We start from the raw sequence: 14,130 nt of genomic DNA, 5'->3' as shown, positions 1-14,130 counted from the left end.
AAGCAGTTGGAAGTCAACAGGGCTGGCTTTCAGCGTCTGCTTTAAATCTTTCTCTCTGCGGTGATAAGTCTGGACACATGAAGACAGTAATGTGATTAAGAACCATCATCTCCCCTTATCAAACATGACAATGCACAGTGACATATGGTGTGGCCTGTTTCTGAATATGGTGTGTATTCTTGCTATTTCTAGGACAACAACTTCAGTTAGTGTTCACACCACACTTCAGGATACTCCAAGGCTATTACGTCACCAGACATCTGAAGGAACCAGAATAAAAATAGCCAACACATGTTGCCTGCCCCCGAAAACATGCACCCCACTCACCCCCCCCACAAATGCATGCATTCACACTCCCTCTTTCCTCTCCCACACCCATGCACACCTCTTGCACACCATGCTGTCCCCACCCACCACACACATGCACATGTACAGACACACACAAATGCAAATGTGCACACAAGAGAAGCCTAGTGGTAACACAAGCCTATAATACCAGCATTTGAAAGTTGGAGGCAGGAGAATCAGGAGGTCAAGATCATCCTCACCTGGGTTTGAGGCCAGCCTGGGCTACATGAGAGCCAAACTCACAAACACACAGACACACAGACACAGACACACAGACACACACACACAGACACACAGACACACACACACACACACACACAGACACAAACACACACACACACACACACACACACATACACACACACACACACACACACCATCACCACAAAAACCCCAAGATAACAACAACAGAAAGGAAGTCTAGCTCCTAAAATATGTGAAAATCACTTTTGTTTGTTTCCCTACGCTACTGGCTTCCTTAATGATTGATTTAATTTGCCCGGTCTTTTAAGACAACACTTTAAATGGAATAAGCCATTCCCTAACCCTTCATCTGGCTTCTAGAGGCAGAGAGCAGGTTCGGATGCCTGGTTTCTGCACAGTGCAGGCTTTTGCTGGCCATCCACTGTGGGGTGAGATCAGCTGTAGCAAAGCCCACTTGCTTATGGAGCAGACACCAGGACACTGCTGTGGTAGCTGTTACAGTGATTAAACATGTTGACTACTCCAGAATGGATGCACAGACTGGAGTGCTCGTGTCCTTTATAACAAAAAGGCGTGTATGTGGTAGACAGCCACAGTTCCCGTTTCCTTTGGGGGGACAGTGTCTCACGTATCCCAGGTGGGCCTTGAAGTTGCCATATAGCAGAGTATGACCTTGAACTTGTGATCCTCCTGCCTCCTTCTGCTTAGTGCTGGGATACAGACCTGTGGCACCGTACAGTATATGTGGTCACGAGGAAAGAAACCTCGCATGTGTAAGGTGAGCACTGTCCCAAATGAGCTGCATTCCCAGCCCTTGAGAGCTACTACTTTAGTGCAGCCTAGAAACAGGGAAAGGATGCCAGCACATCTGGGCTAGGGATGAACCAGGAGTCCCAGCCTGGGTGGTGAGGGTGTCCACACGGGGACTCTGGGAGGACGTGAGAGCTGCCGGGAGAGCAGAGGTTCACAGAACTGGAAAGCAAATGGAGTGGAGCAGAAGACGCCTACAGTCTATCATCAGCGAATGTCTGCTGAGAGCTGGGCCCGTGGCTGAGGCCTGCCACGGGGTTCCCGGCACCTGAGCAGCCATGCACAGTCCCTCTGCTTCAGAAACTCTGACTGAACACAATGCAGGGCACTTAGCAAATACTTTCCCTTAGGAAACTTGCTCATGTGCTTTTAAAATCCCTAAGAAAATCACAGTCACTTGAAGACTCCATCTACTTTCTCTTGATGCAGCCGGAGACGCAGCCAGGTGTCTCGTGCCGAGAAGCTGGCTGAATTTCCATAAAGGAACTGTGTCCTTGCTGTGCGGGAGAAACCCACAGCATAGCTCTGTAGTTTCTAGCTAGCAAGTTTACTTGGGTCTCAGGCGTATGAAGAATCAAAGGATGTGATGATGCTCCATGAGTGACAGCAGCACACGGGTAGAAAGGAAATAAGACTAAGTATGGAGAATTAGAAATAAATGGCTAAAATGCAAATACATTGTTAACATAGAATTTTGTCAACAACTCCTTGAGTTCTTTCTACAAAAACTCAGCTTGATAGGAATAGGCGCAGGGTGCCTTGATGACAATGACGCGCGTGTCTGTGTGTATTTGCAAATGCATTCAGATGAGCTGAGTAGAGCTGGATGTTTGGGTCGTCGTCACGGTGCACTTCCTTCTTTTAGTTAGACCCAAAGTCCAGAGACTGCATTCCTGGCCCAGTCTCCAGGACTGTGCAAGGGTGTGCCAGGGACAAGGCTGAGGATGATGCATTCAATAAGAATTTTCAGCAAAAGGTTGCAGGTGGTTACAGACAATCCAAGGACAGAAACACACGCCAGCAGCTTGGTTGGCCCCTCCTCTTGAGACGACGGGACTGGATGACCAGAGTGAGGCCTTTCCTGGAGTTGAGAAAGACAATAGCACCCCTGATAGGAAGGTAAGCTGACCCAGGCCTTGTGAGTGTGTGTGTGTGTGTGTGTGTGTGTGTGTGTGTGTGTGTGTATGTGTGTGTGTGTGTGAGTGTGTGTGTATGTGTGTGTGTGAGTGTGTGTATGTGTGTGTATGTGTGTGTGTGTGTGTGAGAGTGTGAGTGTGTGTGTGTGTGTGTGTGTGTGTGTGTGTTGCCCATGGGGATCAGAGGCATCACGTGGGCCAGTGTCTCAGCCCTCTCTCCATCAACATGCTTTTTTTTTTATAAAGAAGGAGAACAGGGAGGAAAAGGAGGTGATGGGGCAAGAAGAGGAAGAGAAAGAGGAGGAACAGAAGGAGGAGACAGAGACAGGGAGGAGGACCTGAAAGAACTGTCTCTGCCAGATTCAAACTCACATATCGAGACACGGACGGAGCCACAGCCACACTGCTCTGTGGAACAGAGCAGAGTCCAGAGCTAAACCCCCAAAAGACACGTGGAAATGATCTTTGACAGCGGCAAAAGCCAGTTGATGAGCTACATTCCCAATAGTCTTTCATCAAACCCAAAAGGTACTATAACAAAAAGCCTCAGTCTAAACTTTGTACTTTATATAAAAGTTACTAAAAATGGGTCACAGGCTGAAGTGTGAAATGAAAAACTAAAACTGGTCAACGAAACCAAAATGAAAAACAAAACAGCAGAAGGAATCTTCAGAATTTTAGACTAGGGGAAGAATTCTCAGTTTTTCTTTTTCTTTTATCCTTTGTTTGTTTTTTGGAGACAGGGTCCACTATGTAGCTCTGGCTGGCCTGGAATTCATTTTGTAGACCAGGTTGACCTCGATCCATTTGCTTCTGCATCCCAAGTGCTGGGATTAAAGGCATACAATACCGTGCCCTGCTAGATGAAGAATTCTTAAGACTCTACACCAAAACAAAAAAACAAAACCAAAAACCAAAACCCAACCAACCAACCAAACAAACAAATAAGCAAAATACCCAAACCCATGATCCTTTAAAGGGAAAATGAACACCCTGAAATGCACCAAAATAATAATTAAAACCAAGTTTTTATCTGAACAATACCATGGAGAAGACAAAAACATGGGCTACACTGTCAGGAAGGAGCCAAAAGATGGAGGTCTAGAGAGCAGAAGAATGAGAAAAGGTAAATGTTAATAAAAACAACTGACCCAATTCAAAACTGAAAGAAACAAGCAACCTTTTGGCTGGGGAGGACTTGTGGGTGGCAAATGTGTACACTCAATCTTTTACACCATCAAAACCACTGTGAACTATCTCCATGCACATGTCAGAAAAATAAACCAAAACCCAAACCAATGACGGTCCTGAAAGTGTGTGCCATCCAGGTCTCCCAGGCAGTGCTGGGTGGAATGTGGAGTGTCTCGGCACCCTCGGAATGAGATGCCAATTCCTTATAAAATTAAACAGGTGCTCAGCATGAGCAGCAGCTGCACTCTTGGGTGTTTATCCCGGAGATATGAAAACCATGCTCACACAAGCGACGGTGGATGTTCATGGCAGCTTTGTGTACAATAACTCCATCCTGAAAGGGCCCACGCGCTCCTTCAAGGAGGCTGGGAGAGCAAACAGTGGAGCTTCTGCACTAGGCAAGGCCACAGCAACAGCACAGAATACACCACGGTGTGTGCACTTAGCCACCTGTGTGGTGGCGGAACTCGAACTGGGGGAAAAGGCCGAGCACGGGAGGTGCCGCATCTGATGCATTTGTACATAGACGACAGCAACCGAGAGACCAAGGACCAGAATGCTGGTGGCCTGCACCCAGGGAGGGGAATGGGGGAAGTTGGCTACAGCTATGAAGGGCAGCGTGAGGCATGCTGAGGTGGCAATAAGGCTCATCCTTGATCGTGTTAGCAATCAGGTGATTCTACATGGTGACATCACATAGAGCTAGACAGACAGACACGGACACAAAGCACACAGACACACAGACATAGGCATTACACTCCCAGAGACACACACAGACACAAACTTAAGGACACAGCTAAATGCACAGAGATAGGCATAGGGATGTTGGCGTGGAAGCTGGTCAAGTGTGCAATCTGAGCAAGGTTAATGGTTGGTATCACGGTTCAGTTCCGGGTTACAGTGCTGTGCTGTAGTTTGGAAGATGTTTGTGGGGAGACTAGGTGAAGGGCACATGTGTGAGTGAGCTCTGTGCTATTATTTTTCTTCTTCTCTTCTTCCCTCCCTTCCTTTCTCCCCCTCCCTCCCCCCTCCCTCCCCCCTCCCTCCCTCCCTCTCCTTCCCCTTTTCCTGACAGACTTTCACTATATATGTAGCCCAGGTTGGCCACACACTCACCACTTCCTAAGTGCTGGAATCACACCTACACATTCCAGCCCCAATTCTCTACATAATATTTTGTACTTGCAATAATCCCCAAACAGAAACTTATCTCCAAACAGAAACTTATCTCCAAACGGAAAACTGTAGCAGATTGTTTCAGTCAACATCCCTGGTCAGAGGCATCACCCCAGAGGTTCTCCTGAATGTTCGGGCAGGGGTTAGAGTTGGTGTTGGGGGTTAAGATTGGGTTTGGGGATAGGGTTAGGGATCTATTATGAATATCCTTCAGGTAAAATGTTTGTTTCTTGCTAATGGAGTTCTCCTTCCTCCCCTTCTGCCTTCATCCTTGGCACAGTCGGGATTTGAGAATTCTTGCTAACAGAAGGAATGTCAAACAGTATCTTATCACTGCTTTAGTGTTTTTTCACTGATTAGCTGTGGGTTAAAATTCTTTTAATATCTTACAAGCCCGTTTGGGGTTCATTTCCTAGACAGTGTTCAGGTTCACTCACACACTGAACTCCACATGTCCCAGACGCCGAGCTGATGCCGTTCTTCCCACATATTTGTTTGTTTGTTTTGTTTTTGACACAGGGTTTCGTGTCTCATGTTGTTCAGCTGGCCTGAAACTCTCCATGTGGCAGAGGCTGACCTTGAATTTTTTACCTTCCTGCCTTCATCTCCAAAATGGGGGGGTGTGTGTGAAAGTACCAGATGCCAGATTTCATGTGATGCTGGAGATTGAACCCAGGGCCTTGTGTATGCTAAGCAAGTGCTCAACCAACTGAGCTACATCCCAGCCATCCACTCCCCCACCCCCCCTCTCTCTTCCTGTCCCTAGAGTTTCTCAGTATTGCTTACAAAGCCCAGAACACAAGAACTTTCAGAATCACAGCACTACGTCTTTACACCCCCTGAGTGGGAGACTCTTGGTGGCTTCAGGATATGCAACTTGTTCTCAGGAGCCAGCATAAGGGGTCAGAGAAGAAAGCCCCATGCTAGCAGCCCAGGATGCCTCTGAGAGTCTAGCCACCTCCTTGCCAGCCTGTTGTAACTGGGTCAGGCTCCCACCTCTGTTGGAGCGGCGGCCTCCAAACGGATCAAGTCAGATTGCTCACAAACATCTCCTACTGACTAGGTTTTCTGACTAAAGTCTGCCTACCACAGATTTCAACAGAGTTAAGGACTTCCTGGGAGAATGTTCTAGCAGTTCTTCCTTTCTGCTCGGGAGGCACAGGGCTGCTGATGTGTTGCCTCTTCCTTGTAGCAGAGGACCTCCCAGACTCCTTTAGTGTGCTCTGGGGGACTGGTAAGAGCCTCTCTCTGCAGAGTGGTGGCTTTTAATGTGATGCTGGGTCACAGGGGCACTCCCTTTTCTTCTTCATCCACAGCAAAGGAAGCTAAGGAAGGGAGATCAACTAAGATGGGTGTCTCTAAGGTCAGGTCACCTGGGGGGTGGAAAACGGATGTTTTAATAGACATGGTCACTCACTAGTGAGGGACTTAAAAAGTTTTATTTTTGGTCGTATGTTTATCTGGGTGGGCGGTATACGCATGTTGTAAGTGCTGGTTCCCTCAGAGTTCAGAAGATAATGTTGGATTCCCAAAAGCTGGAGTGACAAGCAGTTGTGAGCCAATTGATGTGTGAGCTGGGAACTGAACGAGGGCCCTCTACAAGGACAGTAGAGCATTTTAAACCACTGAGCCATCTCTCCAGCCCCTAGTGGTGGACATTTAAGAAGAATGCGCCCTGAGAGGCGCAACTAATAGGGTGGTGATGGGGAATGAAGCTCCCCCAGGGCAGTCAAGACTTAAATGCAGTAGTTCACAGTTTTCAGTGGGGAGCCTGGTGTTTGGTGAGTGCTCAGCCACCACCACCTGCTACTGGAAAGGCATGGGCAGCTGCTGACATCGGACAGAACTTGGAGAGGGGCTGGTGAGATGACTCAGTGGGGAAAAGCACTGGTCACCAGGGCTGACGACCTGAGTTTGATCCCTGGAACCCACCTGGGGGAAGGCAAGAGCTGACCCCTGCCTGACTGCCGCACATGCTCACCCACATAGACACACAAATAAATAAATAAAATCTAAACATTAAAAAACGTAAAGGACCCGAAGAGGAAACCAAGAGCTGGCAAACAAAATAAGCTTTGGCACTCCAAAATCCAGGCTAAATTGGAACATCCTGGAAAGATGGGGCTGTGTTCTTTTCCCGTGTTCACACATCTTTTTTTAATCACACACACCATTTCCAACCAAGAACCAACACTCCATATCTAGACAGGCATTAAAAGTGGATTTGAACACACTTTAAAAAAAAAACTCAAGTTGATAAAAGTAGGCATTTCAGAACAATTAAATCCTTAGGAGTTGCACCTCACATTCATGATTATTTTAAACTGTATTTTCTCTCTCAAGTTTCTGTTTATTCCACTGAGAATCTAAGGGCGTCTACACAAGCCGGGCTGTGGTTCACCTGAGCTACTGGCTGAGCACATACTGGTCTCTGGTTATCGGTCACTCTGGCCTGGAATCGCCTCTCCCCATCCTCTAAAACAGATGCCCACCCCCACCCCAGCGGCAGGTGCCGGCAGGGTAAGCTCTATTTGGGAGAGCCATGGGTAGTGAGTGAGTGGGTGGTCCTTTGAGCTTGTCTACGGATGGACCCTCCAAAGCCACGGGTCTTAAATGAGACCTCCCTAAGGTTTCCTTCCTCTGAAAAAGTCGTTCCAGTTGCGTGTCCCGTGTCCAGCGCGGGCAGAAGCGATGCCTGCCTGATATCTGTCTCCCACCCCTGCAGGTTCTCAGCCCCAGCTCCAAAGCTTTCCTCAACGCACAGATCCACGCTTGTGTGCTGTGGGGATCAGCAGCTAGCTGTCCTGCTGGCAGGCGGCGGGCGAGGAGTCAGAAGCACAAACGCGTGTCCAAGCCTCGTTCCACCTCCCAAACCAGGGGGCTAGAGTAGCACTCCAAAATCCCAAGCAGGGTACGCACATCCCCTAAAAACCAGAGTGTACAACACACCAAAAGCAGAGCACAAGGACTACTACCCACTCCGGGGGGGGGGGGGCGGGGGGGCGCAGGGAGGGGTACCGGGACCTGGAGCTTCAGCAGGACCAAGTTACCGCGGGAAGACTGGGCCAGGCTGGACACAGCGCCAGGGCCAGCAGGTGGCTGCACGTGGGCAGGGTGGGTGAGGGTCTGCGTGCGGCGCCCCAAGAGCCTAGGAGCCTGAGACAGGCCCCGAGAAGGCGGAAGCCTGGTCAAGTGCCTGTCGCCGCCCTCTGCTCAAAGAGAAACTGCTGCTCCTTGTGGGGAAGGGCAGGGCAGGGACCGCGCGAGGGGCAGCAGGTGTGCGGTTAGCAGGCACTGCAGGCTTCGATGGACCCCTGGTGCGCTCAGAGCCCATCAGAACCCCTCTCCGCACGCTGAAGGCGGTCTCCCTAGACCGAGGTCACCTCCCACCCCTAAACTCCTCCCCCCACCATTTCTAGGCCGCTCGAGTTTCAGCGACCCCGGGGTCCCCAGGCCTGGCTGGAGACCACTCTGGGATATCCCTCGGGCTTCCAATCCCCACCGCTGTGGACCTGAGTCTACACCCGCGCGTCCACCACTTCCCAAAGAAAGATCGGGGTTGCCGACGTGGTATCGGTCCGAGAGGTCGCCTAGTTGCCACCTGCGGGGCCACCTGCTCCGCTGGTCAGGTGTGACCCAGGCGCTCCTGGCCTGGGAGAGGGACCAAAGTTCTGCTGCTGGCACCGAGCACCCTCTCTCTCGCCTTTCTGGGAGTCAGGCTCGGCGCTGGGGTCTCCCGCTCTTAGGGGCGCCGAGACAAAGGCTCCAGGGCCGCCCCGCGCGTCCCTGATCATGATCACTTACCGGTGCTGGCTGCGGCTCGGAGGTCAAGGGGCACCAGGGAGCCCGGCAGGAGGGACCCGACGCTGGGCTCCGGGTCACTAGGCCGCGGGTACTGCGTTTCGGGGTCGCGAGACTCGGGCCGCTTGGGCCGGAGGCTCGTTCTCGCTGGCGCGCAGCGGCGGTGACTGACAGCGGCTGCTCCGGGGACGGGCGCGCACCCCGCTCCAGCCCCGCCCCCCTCTGCCTGCCAGCAGGTAAACGCGCGCCACTGGGAGGGCGGGAGACACGCGGGGACCCAGGGGCAGGGCAGATTCTCGGAGCGGCAGGGCGGGGCTTTGCTTGTCACCGCCCTACGCTCTGCACCGCCTGCGCTCTCTGAACTTTCCAGCTTCGGAAACCTGGAGAGCGGGAGCTCTCAAGAGAGGTCTAGATGGCATCGCCCGCCCTGCACCACAGGTTACCTTGATGCACCTGTCCCGGATGAGGAGGTCAGCCGGACCCGAAGTGGATGTCTGTGTTCTAGGCCTGAAACTGGGGCTGAGACCACAGGTGCTGGCTGGAGGACCCAGGACGCCCTAGTGGCTAGTGAGTCCAGCAAGGAAACTTCCCCTTTCTGCCACTCAGGAACCCGCTGGGTTTACTTGAACACTGGTTCCTGCTGTCACAGGGGTCTTTTGACTCCATCAGCCTGGCTCTGGGTATGTGGGAGGAAGCAGTGGATGGGGACCACAGTGAGTAAGTCTCTGGTTCTTCAGTGAGATAAACCCTGCTAGGGAATCAATCAGCTAACCTAGGGACACACACCATGCATGCCAAAAACAGAGAGCAGGAAGTCTCAGAGCTGGCTCCTAGGGAGTTTCACATCCTCCTGAAAGGTGGAGGATCTAGTGACTATGTCCAAATGCCAGTCTTCCTAAAACAAATATTTTCACAGCAGTCTAGAGACAACTAGGTCCTTACCTAGGAGCTTATGGCACACATGGAGGTGCAGGTGGGGGGTGAGGATGTAGGTCCTGGGATTTGGAGTTAAGGATAGAAAAGCAGGGAAAGGTCCTGGTCCAACCGAAGATGAAGTGACTTTAAGCCTATTTGAAGCAAGAGGGCCACCCAGGACAGAGATGTCCAGTGCTCACCGAGAATGTTGGAACTTTGGGTCCCATTCCAGACACCAGAACTCAATGTCAGCAGCTAGAAGACAGATGTGTCCTGGAGTCCCTGCCATGAGGTGTCAGTGAATCTGGGCACTGCCTAGCCCCAGTGGGGACAACAGTCTCATGCCCTCCAAAGCTTCTCTTGATTCCCAGGGACATCAGGCTTCCTTTCCTATGGCAGGCATGGCTGATCCTATTAGACCCTGTGAAAAGGACTTGTGATATGTTACCTGCATTGTTTGTGGGGATACAATGCTTGTGTAGATAGGTGTTGCAGAATATTACTTTAACTTAACTGAGCAAAGATGTGTTACATTTGTTTATGCTGCATTTGTTTAACTATGTGAAGCTGTGTTGCTTTGCCTGCCTAAGGCACCTGATTGGTCTAATAAAAAAGCTGAACAGCCAATAGTTAGTAGAGGGATAGGTGGGGCTGGCAGGCAGAGAGAATAAGTAGTAGGAGGAAGAATCTAGGCTCAAGAGAGGAGAAAATGAGGAAGAAAGATAGGGACAGCCAGAGCCGTCCACCCAGGCATCTGCCAGCCAGCCACACCCAGGGTAGGACATACAAAATGAAAGAAAGGTAAAAAGCCCCGAGGCAAAATGTAGATGAGGAGAAACAGGTTAAATTAAGTTCTAAGAGCTAGTGGGACAAGCATAAGATAAGACCAAGCATTCATAATTAATAATAAGTCTCCATGTCATGATTTGGGAGCTGGTTAGTGGCCCCAAAGCAAGCCTGCTACAGACCAGCAGCCAGACCCTCGAACTGCATGAAGACTTTTCGAGAAAGAGTGTGAAGTAGGCTGTTTAATTAGGCCTGTAGTAGGACAGTCCCATAAGGTCAAGGAAATTGGCTCAAACCAGTTACCAAGGCATGCACATAACATACTTCCTAATGAGCCAAGCTGGAGTCTGCCCAAGAGCCTAGCAACAGGCGCTGTCCAGAGTTCCTGATTGTGCCCAGCCAATGAGGGACGACCATGAAGTGCCACCAGATTGGGACACAGCTTGGGTGCTAGGAGCCTTCCCATTATTGAGTAAACGAGTCTACTGTTTGCCTTCAACTGACTCCCGGTGTCGGCGCCATTGACACTGCGCTTTCTCCCTCCCTGCCCCGAGGGAGCTGCTAGGATCCAGCAACAAAGGCCACTGGTCAGTATTTGAAGGGCATGTTTAGCAGCTTCCTCTCTGGCTGGCCATGGAAAGGACAAAAGATCCAGGGAGCAGGGGACATGAAGCAAGTCTTGCTATGGAGTCAACTCTTAGCCAAAGACTACAGCCCTTAGCAAGATGGCTGAGATTCAGGGCTTTGGGTGACACGGGAAGTCACTTCTTGACACATGGTGACAATGCCTGGTTGTCTTTGGCGTTTTTAAAGAGGCCATGGTGTGGTTGCCTCCTTCTCTCACTAAAGCCCAGGCCACCAGAGGGTAGAGTGCAGAGTCCTGTCAGCATCTCACACCTCAGTGGGCAGCAAAGGCTTCTGTGTGCGACCTGCACTTAGGACGCGCTTGCTGAGTCAGACTCCAAGGCACCAAGGTAAGTTAAGATGCAAATTAGGACCCGGGAGAGTCTGCTGGGTTAGAGTTTGCTGTGAAAGTGTGACGGCCTGGGTTTGGGGCCTCCCTACTCACGAGAAAGCTAGGTGTGACCTCAGGGGCCTGTAATCCCAGCAGAGCGGAAGGAGGAGACAGGTGGGTCTTCAGGGTTCTCTGGTCAGCCAGCTTAGTCAGAACATCGAGTTTCTGGTTCCGTGAGAGACCCAGTCTCAAGGAAGCAAGTGGAGGGCGATGGAGGAAGACATCTGATGTCCTCTTCAGGCCTCCATGTGCACATGTCAATATGTGCACAGAAATGTACACACCACACATGGACACAGAAGCCTGATCTAAGCATTTCTCCGGATGCTGGTGTTGTGAATTTTCTGTTTTTTCTTTTCAGAATTACATTTATAATTCTGTTTCGATTATGAAATGACGAGACTTCATTCTCCCCTCTGGTCTGGGATTTGCAGTTTGCAGAGAATGGACCTGGGTCTGGGTGATTGTCTCATCTACTGGTCTAGGGAACAACTGAGTATGACTGGCCATGCTCATAGACTGCAAGAACATTAGGGGAGTGACTGGCAGGAAGTTCAGCCTAAGAAAAACCCGCCATGATTACAAGGAGAGCGCTGTGGCTGTAGACCCAAGCTACATGCTCACCAGAACCCTTGTTGCTGTGCTTCTTGTAAAAGTAGGGCAGGGGCATCTGGCTGAGAGAAAACAGTTCCTACCACCGATTTGTTATTATTTTATAAACTTCCACAAAGTGTAAACCACATGATATTTTTGCTTAACTATAGCTTCACATTTTTGTTGATAAAATAAGAAGCATCTAGTTACCTATGGGACTTGAAGGCTCTCGAGGACCGATAGGGATCTATGGACGCGTCTATGTGTTTAGGCTTCCCACAGGTGCTGTGCTGTGGTTGGTAAGTATTAGTCCAATTTTTCCCCTGGATTTTCCAGTGTGATACCTAACTGTGTTTGGTGATTTTCAGGATGCCTTTGTAATCCCCTGGGCCTCTTTGTACTCACAAGTGGTCACTTTAAGTTGAAATTGGTGTGGTAATTTGTTTCCCCAACACCATCTCCAGCCTCACTCCCTCTTCTTCCTGTGTGACTTTGGCACTAATGCCGTGTGTGTGTGGGGGTGGGGGGGGTAGGGTGGGGTGGTGGGTGGTGGTGGTACAGAGTCTCTCTGCTCCCCGTGAATCTCTGAGAAGCTTGGTAATTTCTTCCACCAACAGGCAATTCTCTGCACTTGAGACAAAAGCTCTCCCGCTGAGCCACATCCTCAGTGGAAGGCTCCGCACTCCGGAGGCTGGATCACAGCAACGCCAACCAAGGCTGCCCTTTCCCAGTTGACTGTCCCACTTGGAACCTGGCCACCAGGCTTTGAGGCAGCCCGGACAGAGTCGTGGGGCAGCCACGTGCACACCCTCTGCTTGACAGCTGCATGAGATCCTACCAGCTGTGAGAGGGGACAAGCCTTCCAGGAAGTCTGCCTTGGGGTCACCCTCTTCTGATTCCTCCGAGCTGGGCTTGGACAGCACAGAGCAGAAGGAGGCCATCTGCCCCTTGCACTCCCAACTCCGGGCCCACAGGAGTCGTGAGGTGAGCACAAGTCAATGGTCGTGACTTTGGCCCATGAAGCTTGGGTGTGCTGCTGTACACTGGGGTGGCAGGAAGAGATACTGGAAGGATTAAGCCAGACAGTGGGGGATGACAGAACGCTGAGGTGTGCCCACTGTTTCTCACCCCCACTCTATTTGTGTGTGTGTGTGTGTGTGTGTGTGTGTGCTCTATATAGATAACCACAAGTTCCACATACAGAGAAGAAAGCCCTGTATTAAATGCCAATCTTGATTATCTGGCATTTCATTCTCCCAGTCACTCATTTACTTACTCAGTAAGCAAAACAAAACAAAAAACCAACAAAACAACTTTCATTAAGCATGAAGACAAGGTGTTTCTCTTGAGAAACACCAAGCGCTCTGGTTTAGGCAAACAGTGAAGAGGAGCACATGCCCAGGGAACAGTGCCTGCACACAGGGAGAGCCCCAGAACCCCAGGAGCCTGTCCAGGAGTGGTGAGCAGCGTGGGAATTGGCCAGATGGAGGAAAGAGGACATGTGCACACGGGGAGCTTGTTAGAAACAGGTAGGTCAAAGGGAGGAGCCTGCCATAAGCCCCGGGGGAACCACAGCCGAGCAAGTCACTTCATAGCTGAAGTTTGGCCAACACCTGCCAGAGAGCCAGCACCTTGTGGGATTAACTCATGCCGTTCCTGCAGTAAACTGTCGTCAGTCAGAGGAGGAGCCTGGGCTTTAGGAGCCAGCAAAGCTCTTAGGATCAACCAGTGGGTTCAGAGCAGAGCCTGGGTGCCACGCAAAGGCCCTGTGCAGGCCGACTCGATGGCCCTGGGAAAGTCTCCCAAGATCTCCCGACTCCCACATAGGTGGGGGCAGCTCTGAACTCAGGACAGCTCTCACTATGGCTCCTGGTCACCTCGTACCTAGCAGAAGGCCTCCTGTGCAGGTGTGTGACCATCCCTATCTTTGATTCAGCACAAAGAACAGCAGGGAAGGTAATCCCAGTGACCGACCCAGCATTGTCTGGGGGCCGTGAAGGAGCTCTTGTCTCCTTTTGGAGGAACCTGGGGAAGGGCAGCTGACCCACCCAGTAAGTCTCCTAAGCCCATTTGGAGTTCATAGCAACCTGCTTACACAAGGGCCCCTGCACCTCTGGCCTGATGTTCTGTGTCCTCTCGTCTCTGCATCGGGGA

At 50.9% G+C, this 14,130-nt stretch overlaps 1 protein-coding gene across 4 annotated transcripts in view; it reads right to left on the bottom strand.

Moving 5' to 3' along the window:
• The window catches only part of Mbp (myelin basic protein), a 112,268-nt gene extending 103,425 nt beyond the window's left edge, over positions 1-8,843 (bottom strand). The window contains exon 1 of one of the 4 annotated variants that reach the window (XM_042264067.2): positions 8,670-8,843. The gene's annotated coding sequence lies outside the window, so the exon portion shown is untranslated. The remainder of the gene's footprint in view (positions 1-8,669) is intronic. The other 3 variants (XM_076555627.1, XM_015992703.3, XM_006973886.4) reach the window with 3 other exon arrangements.
• Between the last annotated feature and the right edge of the window lie 5,287 nt (positions 8,844-14,130).

This window comes from Peromyscus maniculatus, chromosome 19, assembly GCF_049852395.1.
Source record: "Peromyscus maniculatus bairdii isolate BWxNUB_F1_BW_parent chromosome 19, HU_Pman_BW_mat_3.1, whole genome shotgun sequence".
NCBI classification, from domain to species: Eukaryota; Metazoa; Chordata; class Mammalia; order Rodentia; family Cricetidae; genus Peromyscus; species Peromyscus maniculatus.
Note: the sequence above shows the minus strand (reverse complement) of the source record. Positions and strands in the feature narration are given on the sequence as shown.